The sequence below is a fragment of the Macrobrachium rosenbergii genome, chromosome 2 (genome assembly GCF_040412425.1).
Source record: "Macrobrachium rosenbergii isolate ZJJX-2024 chromosome 2, ASM4041242v1, whole genome shotgun sequence".
NCBI lineage: Eukaryota > Metazoa > Arthropoda > Malacostraca > Decapoda > Palaemonidae > Macrobrachium > Macrobrachium rosenbergii.
The window spans coordinates 41,355,513-41,368,746 of NC_089742.1; the positions used below are offsets into that span (position 1 = coordinate 41,355,513).

The 13,234-nt window shown below is 36.1% G+C and overlaps 1 protein-coding gene across 20 annotated transcripts in view; it reads left to right on the plus strand.

Moving 5' to 3' along the window:
• LOC136845769 (mucin-2-like) overlaps positions 1-13,234 on the plus strand; it is a 1,649,806-nt gene that overhangs the window by 825,001 nt on the left and 811,571 nt on the right. For 3 of the 20 annotated variants that reach the window (XM_067116158.1, XM_067116193.1, XM_067116203.1), the window contains exon 1: positions 2,948-2,984. The exons of the other annotated variants lie outside the window; for them this stretch is intronic. The gene's annotated coding sequence lies outside the window, so the exon portion shown is untranslated. Of the gene's footprint in view, positions 1-2,947; positions 2,985-13,234 lie in introns of those variants that run through there. 20 annotated transcript variants of the gene reach the window in all.

Sequence of the window (13,234 nt, forward strand, 5' to 3'; positions counted from 1 at the left end):
GAATCCGAAAGTTGTTTTAAGAGATATTTTAAGACTTTTACTGATTCTTTTAAATGTCTTCTTCAGATACTGAATAGAAGATACTTTAGCAAAAGTTGTAGACTTTTTATGCTTCAGCTTTCAAAACATCCTCACGAATTGCGTAGCACACGTTTAATTGTAGCTTTCTAGTGCTATAATTTCACGCAACTCGTAAGTGACCTCAAGAATTTGTTGCAAGCGGCACCACGTCATAATGGCCCTCGAAATTGAGCGGAATGAGTGATTGCTGATGTCTATAATATTAACTACAACCAAATCTTTCAGTAAAGCGTAAGACTTTGAAGCTGTTTTATGAAGTGCTTAGGCGGTTTGTTTTTGTGCTTTTTTTTCAAGGATGGAGTAAGAATGTAGCAGAATCTTGTATTACTCCACTGTCATTTTTCTGTTTTCAAATTTTATGACAGTACCTGCATCGCAGTCATTTTATGACGATTCTCAGTTATTGTGCAAAAATGCGTGGAGGCTTTTTTGTGCATTTCGGACTTTAGAGTTGTGTTAAAAATGGGAGAGTTTACTCTTCAAGTCGAATTTAGCAGAAAAATGTTAAAAAACATTTCAGCCCCAGTTTAAAATTCTGTAGCGGAAGCTGTGCTAGAACTACATATAGTCCAACTATGTAAAACACAGTGTGTTGTGTGCAACAACTAGAGTGTGGGTAATAAGCACCAATTAACTCTCGTAAAATAATAAACGAGGAAATACCGGGGAACATTATGGACTTGATTTAAATACGTTGAAATTACTGTATGCGTTAAATATTCCCATCATTTTCAACTTGACAGGCACGTTAGTTCTTTGTATATCTTGTGAACACTGTGTTAAAAGCTTTGAATGAAGTGTTCAAAATGCTGTAAAGCAAAAGTGTTTTTCTTTATGCGTACGAATATAAAAATTTAATTTTTTTTCTTTTTATTTCAGGTGAGTAATTGAAGCTCTGAATCATGTTGTTACATTTCCCAGAGACGAGGTAAGTCGAGTAAGTCGAACTGGAGTTGGTCCATGAGTTTCTACTAAAACCGTCGGCCAAGGTAAGCAATTTTAAACATTTTTCCCCTCCTCGTCATTACCAGGAAACTAAGAAAGTTTCGAAACGTCATTTTCCGTAAACTAAGAAAGTTTAGAATGTCTTCTTTTTTTTTTTTTAAGGCAAAGTGACTGCGCGGAGATGATTGCGTTCTGAAAATTATGTATAGGTTTTTTAAACCGGTAACAGGAAGCTGGTAATTGTAGATAACTGATTTCTTCTGTTTATATATATATCTATATATATATAACTATCATATATACATATAGGTATATATGTATATATTTATATACACACACACACACACACATATATATATATATATATATATATATATATATATACATATATATATATATATTTATATATATATATATAGACTTATAAACGTACATGTATGCGCATATCTATATGTACTTGTGTGTGTGTGTATATATGTGTGTACACAAAGTTGTATTCTTCCCAATCACGAAGACAAACCGAAGGAGAAACAGCAAAAGAAGAAAGGAAATACAGGTCTTATTCTGTTCTAACAGTCCTGCCCTCCGCCAGGTCTCCTCCTGAAACTTTATTGACTAAACAGTTTAAGAGAGATATATATATATCGGGCATATGTTTACATTTGACTGGAAGATTTGCATGGAACAAAAACAAGTAAATATGGTAAATGGTGTTTGCAGCTATTACAGGATAACATAAAATACGTGGTGGAGGGCGAAATTGTTGGGACATATTAAGATTTGTATTTTCTTTCTCCGACGCGTGTTCCTCTTTCGTTTTAATGGTGGGTATAAATACACATACTTACATATGTGCATTCATATTTATGTATGTGTGTATTTGTGTATGTATATACAGACTTACATACATACCCACATACATATGTATGCACATACATACATACGTATATGTACGTATGTGTGTATGAATGGATATTTGTTTATGTATATATTCACTATATACATACATACATCTATACATATGCATACATTTAAATTTTTTCCCCTTCTCAAATTAATTATTCCTCCCCCCTATTATCTGCACTTCCATGCGCTGGTAAACTTCACAAGGCGAAAGGAATATGCGATTCGTGGAATGCAGATGAATGTTGCATGCAGAGAATATGTCTTTTGCAACATTAGATGTTATAACTTGTTAAATAAAAAGTTTGGGAATGAATGGGCATTCCCTGATGATATAGTTGTAATGGGAACTGAATTTCTTTTAGGTGATAAGGTGTTTTAGTGACGCGAGTTTATCGGGATGCTCCTTAGGGAATGTGGATCTCCCGATATGATTTTAATGGGCTTTTGGGGATCTTAATGATGTGGTTTTTACCCAGTGGAAATTTCTCATTGATGTGGCTTCTGTGAAATGGGAGTTTATTGAGGAGAAGGCTTTAAGATTTTGATGATATCTTGAGTTTTTTTTTTTGGGGTGAGGTGAGTGGGAGAGGATTATGAATATATGGAATTCTCTACGATACGATTTAAAGGTAGTATTAATTATTGGATGGCTGGTATGATTTAAATTTAAGGAATGTCGATCTACATGGTGATATAGTTTTGTAAAGGAATGTGGATTTATTATATGCCTTCTGTGGGTGCCCTTGAAAATTCCTCTTTGACCACTCCTGGAGAAGGGCACGGCTGAGGAAGAGACTTAAAATGTATATATATGATTTTTTTTTTTTAAAGGGGGGCGTTAGTTTCCGATGGGTGTTGGTGCTGGTGGAAGAAACAGAGAGGCAGCTCCTGCTCCAGCTCCTCCTCCACCACCACCACCATCAGCAGGAGGAGAGAGAGAGAGAGAGAGAGAGAGAGAGAGAGAGAGAGAGAGAGAGAGAGAGAGCGGGTGGTGGCGGGTAGTGCCAGTTGCACCAGCGGCAGTGTTGCCTGTGACTCGGAGTCGAGCAGAGGTGAAGAGAGAGAGAGAGAGGGAGAGAGAAAGAAAAATAGATAGATATCGCGCGCGAGAGAGAGAGAGAGAGAGAAGGCGTCATTCCTCCTTTCTTTAGTGCCGTGCACGCACTCGAACTCATTCGCTCTTTCTGTCTCACTTTTGATTTATTCCTAAACCATGTCTGATCATTCCTAAACGGTGATCTGCCATAACAACTTTTTTTTTTCCGAGAACGCAAGTGACCGACGCATTAACACGCGTATCTTCTCCACACTTACACACGGACATGCACACACAAACACACAAACACACACACACACGTACATAGACACACGCACACATTCATAACACTTCTGAAGAGAAGATACTGCTGTCGCACGAAGCACTCTTGCGCGTTTCGTGTTTTTTTTTTTTTTTTTTTCATATGATGATTGAAAGGAAAGAAGTTCGATATTGATGTTGGTATATTTATGAGCAGCGTATAAAATCATTCCTGAAAGTGAAAATCGTATTCTGTGTATGTAGAATATATTTTTCGAATCATAAATATGTACATGTCTTGTTCCGTGTGAATGATTTATTACAATTATTTATGAGTGGAGTCAGTTGTGCAAAGTTCGCCTAAGTTGTACAAAATGTTCTATGGTTTTGATATATGAAATTTGTAATGAAAAAGTGTTTGAAGGTATTTTGTATTTCACGTTAAATACCATCATGTGTGACAATTATTAAAATAAGTGCTTGATAGAAAGTGATACAGAACGATGCCTTCTTCCCTGGATCAACAACTGGGATGAAAAACAACAGAAAATGTGCGAAGAAATAAGAGAAAAGGAGAAAAAAAAACACGAAGGTGGACCAGATCAAGCTGAAAACGGTCACCTGACAACAACAACTGCCTTCAACAGCAGAATCTCTTCATTACCGGGTCGTCGTGGGTGAGCTAAACATGATGTAAAAGATCCCAGTTTTAATGTTATATATATTTTTCGGCCCGTTTTATTTCCCCCTTCTTTTATGGAGCTCCCGAGACGGAGTTTGTTTGTTTGTTTGTTTTTCAGTCGGTGGCGTGTTTTGGTAGGGTCCTCGTTGTTGCTGTTGTTTTGGTTGGAAATCACCTGGTGGGGAATGAATCCGTTATAACGGATTTTTGTATATTTGTGATATATCTATCGTAGGCACTTGTTGGTTTGTACAATTTTGATAAGAACTCAAATATGTATATATATATATATATATATATATATATATATATATATATATATATATATATATATATATATATATATATATATATATATATATATCATATGCAGTACATCTACGTGTGCATTCATGTATGCCACCAGACAATTTCGTTTCAAGCTGAAATATATTTAAGCTTATTTTAATGTAAACTGTTAATGGAAAACAAATTTCCATAATATTGGTATCTGAAAAGAGATTTGTTATTGGTTGTTTTAACTGTACTCTCCTCAGTCGAGCCTAAGTAAGTCTATTAAATTTTAAGCTTCCATCCTGTCGTCCTTCAGAAGCGGTTTCGAGATTTGTGACGTCATAAGTTCTGATGTTTACAGTCGCATCGCAGTCCCAAATTCCGCCAATCAGCGTAGCGTCGTAGATGGGCGTACCCAGGTCTGCGTTTCACAGTAGGGCAGTGAACGAGATTTTCTGGTGAATGAGTAGGTGAATGAACGAAAGAATGAGTGAATGAAACTGGTTGTAGATGATGAATGAATGGATACAAGAGTTTTAACGAAAGCATTCGTTATTGTCTTTGTAGGTGGTTAACAGTATCAGACCGAGGTGTTGTACAAGTTCTCTCGCAGTATACATTATTCAACTTCATTTATTATGAATATTTCTACTGTACTTGTATGTCGTACTCTTCGCTGTATTTTTCTTTATCTATTCAGTCGAAACGTGATTTGCAAATCAATGGCGTTTTTAGACGTCTTCCTTGCAAATATACGCCTGTTTTAGATAGCAGTAATAGTAAGCTATATTCCTTCATTTGTCGCTAGCTACCGGACGTGATTAGACCCGCCTCGATTTTCAAGAGAGTCCACGACATCGTATAGATTAAAGCGTTTCTGATAGAACGCTGAAAGGCTCTTAAGAAAAGTGTTTGTTTCAACGGCATTGTCGCGAGCAATCAGATTTCCCTACGGACCCTCACTCCAATTTCTCTTAGCGAAGTGGAGGAGCCGTTGCAAAGATTTGATGTGATTTTGCCAAAGAGGCAGAAAGAGAGAGAGAGAGAAGAAGAAGCATAAATATCCGGAGGCGCTATAGGAGGGAGCCTTTACAAAGGCACATCCTTCTCCTCCTCCTCCCCCTCCTCCTCCTCCTCCTCCTCCTCCTCCTCCTCCTCCTCCTCCTCCTCCTACTACTACTACTACTACTACTACTACTACTACTACTATCTTCGGTGCTTTGAAGCAGTTGTAAGGCAGACGACATGATAACTCCATTTTGAGAATCGAAACCCTTTTTCACAATTACTTTCGCGCCCGTCTTTCCGCTTCTCTTGGCGCTATAGGACATTTTTCCTCGTCGTAGTTATTGCGGGTGGTTTTACAAATTCCTTATTTTCCTCAGTCAGTTTATTTCATGTTTTTTTTTTACAGTTTTATTTTAGCTCCAGATATACCTACGATAAATGATTAAGAATCGACATTTTAAATATATTAGATCGTAGGCAGGCTTATTGATAGTTATATACTCTTCTGTACAGCCAATTAGTGTAGTAGATAATTAAGCTGATGCTGGGTGTCTCTTCGTAACCCTCACTATGAAATTTATATTATTTTCACGCCATTCGTTCTTTGAAGCTCATTTCCTAGTTCTTGATATTTTAGTCTTATGGATAGGCATTGCATTTTTTTCATATTACTGTATTTACAAATTCTCGTATGCGGAAACACTGTGTAGTTTTTTAATTGACCTGTATTACACTTACATAGCTGTGACGGCTATGCTATAACCTCGTTTCCCAAGTTTTTTTGGTAGAAATACCTTTCCTTTATTACACAGCTGACTTTCTTGGTATTTCTGCCGCCTCTTGACCCGGATCTGGTAGCCAATCGTCCCACAGCAGATAAACTGTTGTCCCCCAATTTTTTGTTTTTTTCATAAATTATGTTGACTCAGCATATCGCATTTTGAAATACGGAGGTATTTTTGAGTAAATAATAAAATATATCCTAGCAATGACTTACGGGAAAAAAGGCCATTTAAAATTATCTATAGAAGAAGTACATAGATGTATTAAACGAGGGGGGGAATTTAATGTTCTAGTAAAAGAACACGTAAAATAACATAACCTTGCAATACCTTCCCGGAAGAAAGGCCATTTAAAATTACCCATGGAGGGCGTACAATAGATGTATCAAGCAAGAGGAGAATGCAACGTTATATTACAAGCATCAGAAATAAAAACGACATTCTTATCTTGAAAATGTCAGGAAATACATAATCTAACAATACTGTCGAGATGGAGAAATAAAAGATTCAGCGATATTGTCAAGAGATGTCTGTTAGGAAAAAACGAGATTCCAGTGATATGTAGACGGAAATTAAGCCGTTAATCTAGCGTCATTACAGAGAAAATGAAGGAAATTCAACAGGACTTGAAAAGACAGCATCGAGAAAATTCAAAATAACTGGTATCTGTAAACTGGTATTTGTAATTGAGACGAGCAAGTTCAGTTTGAATTTCTCTTAAGTGCGGCAATGCAGTCCTGAAGGTAGTGTGAAAAACGTAAAATATGAGAGAGAGAGAGAGAGAGAGAGAGAGAGAGAGAGAGAGAGAGAGAGAGAGAGAGAGAGAGAATGGAACGAGGAGCCATGGCACACATTAAAGAGCCATAAAATTTGTCCTGAGAGCCTTACAATAATATGTGGTTATTGGTACAAGTTGTTACAGCCTCAAATTAGTTTGAATTGTTTTGTGTGGATCAGCTACCATCTTCTTTACTTTCTCGTCCTCGTACCACATGTCAGGCTTCACGATCTCACATATTTTCTTTGCAGTTTACGAGCCCAATGGTCGGCCGGTTTGAGCAGTGCTCTGTATCACGGATAGCCATAATGAGGACTAATTTACATAGAGTTTTGTCACAGTTATTCAATTTGTCTTGTGTCAAGAGGTGGGTTTGTCATCGCTTGGGAGATGAAGTCCATCAAATAATCATGGATTAAAATCTAAACAAATCTGGAATAAAAACTCACCACAGAATAATGTAAAATCGCTACTGTTATGATCACTTGCTGAAGTCATACTGTCCCGAACACATGGAGCATCGTTGCGAGTGCCAGCTGTCAGTGGCCTCCTGCCCTTTACTCTGGCGACTGGATTAAAAAAATAAATTTAAAAAACTCGTAGATAACATTAATGATTTTAGAAAGATTTCGTCGGAGGATTTGGCTCGCGGTGGTTAACCTTTTGTATGTTGGGAGACGGGAAGTTCCACTGGTAAAAAAAAAAAAAAAGAATTTTCGAAAATGTTGTCGGAAGTATAAACGAATTAACGGGGATATGATAAGCGAGGAGTCTTGCACTCTTGCACACAAATACATGCTCTCTCTCTCTCTCCTCTCTCTCTCTATATATATATATATATATATATATATATATGTGTGTGTGTGGTGTATGTATATACATTTATGTATGTATATACATAGGTAAGTAAATAAATATTTTTTCCTGATTATTTAGTTTTCCTCTCTCTCTCTCTCTCTCTCTCTCTCTTTATTCTCTCTTCATTTTTTTCTCCTTATTTATTCGGCTATTTTTCTCGTTGGGAGGATTGACAGTATCATTAATTAGTGAGTTACCGAATTGAAAAGCCATTGATGTTTCACCAAAAAGATTGACCTAACACTCAAGTCTCATTTACCCGGATTTGGGACCAGTATGAGAGTGTAAACTAATTATAAATCGAAATCTGTTGAATACACATTTTGAAATTAGGGTAATCGCTTTCAGAGTATAAGTCTATCGATGTTACATCTTTAATTTTTATCTGAAGTTCAATGCCATGTGAATAATCGTGAGTTCTCTGTCTAGCAATACATCTCCAAATAGATCGCTATGTGCAAGTTGCTTTTGAGATTTCATTAAAAGAACTGACAAAATTTCTCAGTGCTTCGGGTTTTTATTATCCTTTTGACTTGCAAGTTTTCCATCTGCACGTGTGTTGTGTTCCTTTTCCTATTGTCTTTCTTCATTCCATCATCTTGTCCTTCACGTGTTTTTTTTTTGTGGGGGGGAGGTGGGTTTGAGGGGGTTGGGGAGGGAGTGGGTGAGAGCCAAAGAAAACAGCGGTAAGTCCACAGCTGCGTGCAACTCCTCTCGAGACCTCACACCGATTCATTTTTTGAAGTCTGAGATCGAGACTTTTCCATAAATCACACTTTTCCTTGGATTCTTCGAGGCAATGGCACTCTTCTCTCTCTCTCTCTCTCTCTCTCTCTCTCTCTCAATGGCACATTATTGTAAAAGTTTGGAGATTTTCCCCGTAACAAATGTGTGACAGAGGCAAGGAGGTCTTATTTTATCGAGGAGGAAGTAACGCGGTTTCCTTCCTTGTGATGAACGTTTGCTGCTCCCTTTGGGCCGCTGGTCGGTTTTGCTATTGGCTTTTTAAGTGGAGTAGGACTCCTCTCTTTTCCCACTTTTTTTTTTTTTACTTTATTAAGAAAAATGGAGGGTGAGAGTATTTAGAAAAATGGAGGGTGAGAGTATTTAGAGAAATGTAGGGTGAGAGTATTTAGAAAAATGGAGGGTGAGAGTATTTAGGAAAACGGAGGGTGAGAGTATTTAGGAAAATGGAGGTTGAGAGTATTTAGAAAAATGGAGGGTGAGAGTATGTAGAAAAATGGAGGGTGAGAGTATTTAGGAAAATGGAGGGTGAGAATATTTAGGAAAATGGAGGGTGAGAGTATTTAGAAAAATGGAGGGTGAGAGTATTTAGAAAAATAGAGGGTGAAAGTATTTAGAAAAAATGGAGGGTGAGAGTATTTAGAAAAATGGTGGGTGAGAGTATTTAGAAAAAATGGAGGGTGAGAGCATTTAGAAAAATGGAGGGTGAGAGTATTTAGAAAAAATGGAGGGTGAGAGTTAGAAAAATGGAGGGTGAGAGGTTAGATCTTCTTTTGTGTTGTCATCGCCTTTTATGTATTTTTTACCCCGGCCTCTCGTGTAGCTTTTGTAATGAAACGTACAATAGTCGTGTGAGGAAATGTTGTGATAAGTAAATGTAAACTTGATACAACCAAGGAACACCATTATGGTGCGATTAAAAGAGTATGTCATTATTCTTAACATGTTCAGTGAAGTAACTCTATATCAGATTTTGGATAATTCCTTTCAATAATTATATGATACTATCTGATTACCTAGGAACTTTGACTAACTAGGAATTGATTTATTGAGAGCTGTTGGAATAGTCAGTAACTGATGATTGTTTTCTGAGGATTTAACCCATTCATAAATGAAATGTCAGTATATAAATAACCTAGGGAAGTCGTTTTTCCCTCTTAAGAAACGCTAAAAGAAGATTTGTTTCGGAAGTCTCGGTTCTCTGAGGAAAAAGCCAGTGACGAACATCAGAGGGTGTATAGCTTTGCCTCCTCTGAAAGGGAGTAATAGGATCTAGTGTGGCTGGGGAGTTGTTTTCTCTTTCAAGAAAGACAGAAGTGGGGTCTGAATCTTTTCTGAAGTCTACAGTAGCATATCCTTCGAGGGAGCTTTTTCTTTTATCAAACGTTAAAGTGGTAAGATCTGATTTTGATGGATAATATATTTTTATTATATATATATATATATATATATATATATATATATATACACGATTGGGGGTCACTAATTTTTAGGCTTGAAATTTTCTTTTAAGAAATTACTTTGATGACTGTCATATCTCTTGGATTACTCGTTTTCATTTCATGCTTGTACCAGAACCAAATAATCTTGATCTTTGTGCTTATTACCCAGTGCCCAGAGTCATTGTACCTAGTGTTCTGTATTAATGGATATAACGCGTAATTGTAGTACCTTAATGCTGGAAATCATTACATTCAGTGTCCATAATCCTGCAGAATAGTACCAGCATCTTTTGCCGTTGTAAACATGAGTCACTGAACAACACCCAGAACCGTAGTGTATATTCAGATTTTAAATGCAACGCAAATTTGATGTACAAAATTAATCTGAATCATCGAATACCTTTTCATTTCGTTTTGAGCTGACAGTGAAGTATCAGCAGCCTATATCACCAAAGTTAATATTATGTGGCGGAAAAGCTTACCCGACATTGATGACAAAGATGTCGATTGTGGATGTTTACCATTAGCTTAAAAAAAAAAAAAACTAAACTGGTAGTTGACTTTCCTCTTGATAAAAATTGTGTAATGGTTTTAAGAGAAGTTTTCCCTTTCAAAAATGTAATAATCTGTAAACTCTTTACAGGGAGTCTTTTCTTTTTATGAGCATGGTAGAATAGTTTCTCTTAATAAAAATCTGTAATCGGGTAGAGAGTAACTGTTTTTATCACAACTATGTGGTAAAATGTTGTATATACTTATTACGTGCATTAATAATGTACTGTTGTGTAGATTTTAGTTATTTTGTCATGGTAGAGGTAGGTGTATTTTGTTCGGGATACATTGAGAAAGCCAGTATTATTTTCGTAAACACGCTAATTAGCTCCTGATACTGAATTTTCATTTTTAGAAGTATATTAATCGGATTGCTAAGCTTTGGAGAAGTTATTTTTAAATCTTAGCAATGCTGTAATCGGATTGAGTCATACAATGGGATCAAAAGATCAAATTTTATATTTTTTTAAATGATTTTTCATTTTAGATATATAATGATCGGATTGTAAATCTTTGGAGGAGTCATTTTTAAATCTTAGCAATGCTGTACTCAGCTCGAGTCATGCGAAGAGATCACATGATCAGATTTTATATTTTTAAAAATGCAGGAATACGGTCGAGATATTTTGACATTTCTGAACCACTGCCGCTTGCACCAGAAAGCCAAGATTGTTGCAATCCATTGTGGATTGCATCAGGCCTCTAAGATTTGTTGCAAAGTATATTATCGCATATTAATACGAAACAAGGTCGGGATTCCCACGCTAAACCTTCTCATTTTATCCAGGTTAGAGGCTAAAACGAAATATATAAACGCATGATATTATTTAGTTCCCTGGTCTGTCAGAGTCCCCACACTCTCTCTCTCTCTCTCTCTCTCTCTCTCTCTGGACCAAAACTAAATTTATAAACTCTCATGTTATAATTTGCTCTCTCTCTCTCTTTATAAACTATCATGATATTATTTATTTCCCTGGTCTGTCAGATCCTCTCTCTCTCTCTCTCTCTCTCTCTCTCTCTCTCTCTCTCTCTCTGAGCAATTACAAGGTCCCGCGGTATGTGTTGGCATGAACGTGTGAACCAGTGATATGAGCTCGGGGATTTATGTGAATGTATATCTGGCTCATTGTATTGTGTTGGCAAACATCTAGCTCAACCTGATAAGCATATATTTTGAGAAGATGATGCTCCTGTTCCTCGTCAGCGTTGCTGTTCGTCATTCTGGAAATGGAATTGTTACAGTGGAAATTTGATTTCGCTGACGAGTTCATATAGTTTGGGCTAGTTCCACGAAAATGATAATCGTGGCCTGTGAAGTGAGAGTAATAGTGGAATGTGGTATTATTATTATTATTATTATTATTATTATTATTATTATTATTATTATTATTATTATTATTATTATTATTATTATTCAGAAGATAGGCTCCATTTATATGGTACAAGTCCAAAAGGGCCATTGACTTGAAATTCAAGCTTTGTTTTAATCGACCGGTTTCTCTTTTTCATTTGTGGCCATTCTATTTAGCGGAAGATTGCTTTGTAAGTATAGGGCTTGGGGGTTTTTCAATGAATAATAACTGTTTGAATAATAATAATAATAATAATAATAATAATAATAATAATAATAATAATAATAATAATAATAATAATAATAATAATAATAATAATAATGGCTATCTGTATGCCATTCTTTTTAAGGAAGTCTACCTCAAAAATTCTTCTTCCAAGATCCAAGATAATAATAATAATAATAATAATAATAATAATAATAATAATAATAACGAACAAGAGAAAACCACACTGGGGGTTCGTTCGTCTCGTCTTGGGTAGCAACGTTGTCTTTTCAGGGAAACTTGACACATCTCTCTTTATAATTATTTTTTCGGGGAACGCCGCGTTTACTTGCCTGTCAGCACCATTGGTGTTGTTCGCGAATAATATTACTGGCGCGTGGTGGAATTTTGTCATAGAGAGAGAGAGAGAGAGAGAGAGAGAGAGAGAGAGAGAGAGAGAGAGAGAGAGACCTTGTGTATGTGTATATATGTATATATATTATTTATACATATACATATGTGTATCATTTATATATAAATATATATGTATGCATGTATATATTTATACAGTATACGTATGTATGTATGTATGCATACATACCAAGTTTAGTCTTGGTATCCAACTGTGTTGAACTCTAGGGAAAGCCAACTTCAATCATGTCCACGATGGCCCTTGTGAATTCTGATAAGATCGGAACTCATCCTTATTCGTTAGAGATAAACCCCCCCCTCCCCTTTTATCTGTTACCCCCTAACCACCATAACCTACCGTAGATAACCCCCTCCTCCCCTCTTATCGCCAACCTCTTCCCCTACACCCATCCCATTCATGCTTTTCTTTCCTATTCCATTATAGCCCTGTTCGACCCCAAACCCCATCACGAGCTATGATTTTCATTGGTATAGGTAAATTTCTTTTTTATTTATTTATTTTTTGTTTTCCATCGATGGTGAAATTAATGCGCATATACATAGCGACTAAAGCCTGTTATATGAGAGAGAGAGAGAGAGAGAGAGAGAGAGAGAGAGAGAGAGAGAGAGAGAGAGAGAGAGAGAGAATTGGAATATCAATTGGAAAACTAAAATATTCTGTCCAGGAATTATTCATCGTCCAGTTTTGCTTTTTATATGTATATACATATATATTCGTCGGAGTTCGGAAATGTTGCTTTAACCAGTAATTGTTTTTTGCATATAACAGTGAAATATATTTGCTCTCCTTTTTTTTTGTCTTATTTTTTATTTACTGCTGTGAAATTTTATTTATTAGGAAATTTTAATTTTGAATATTTCCACCATGAAGGTCAATTTTTGGTATATTTTGTTCAAT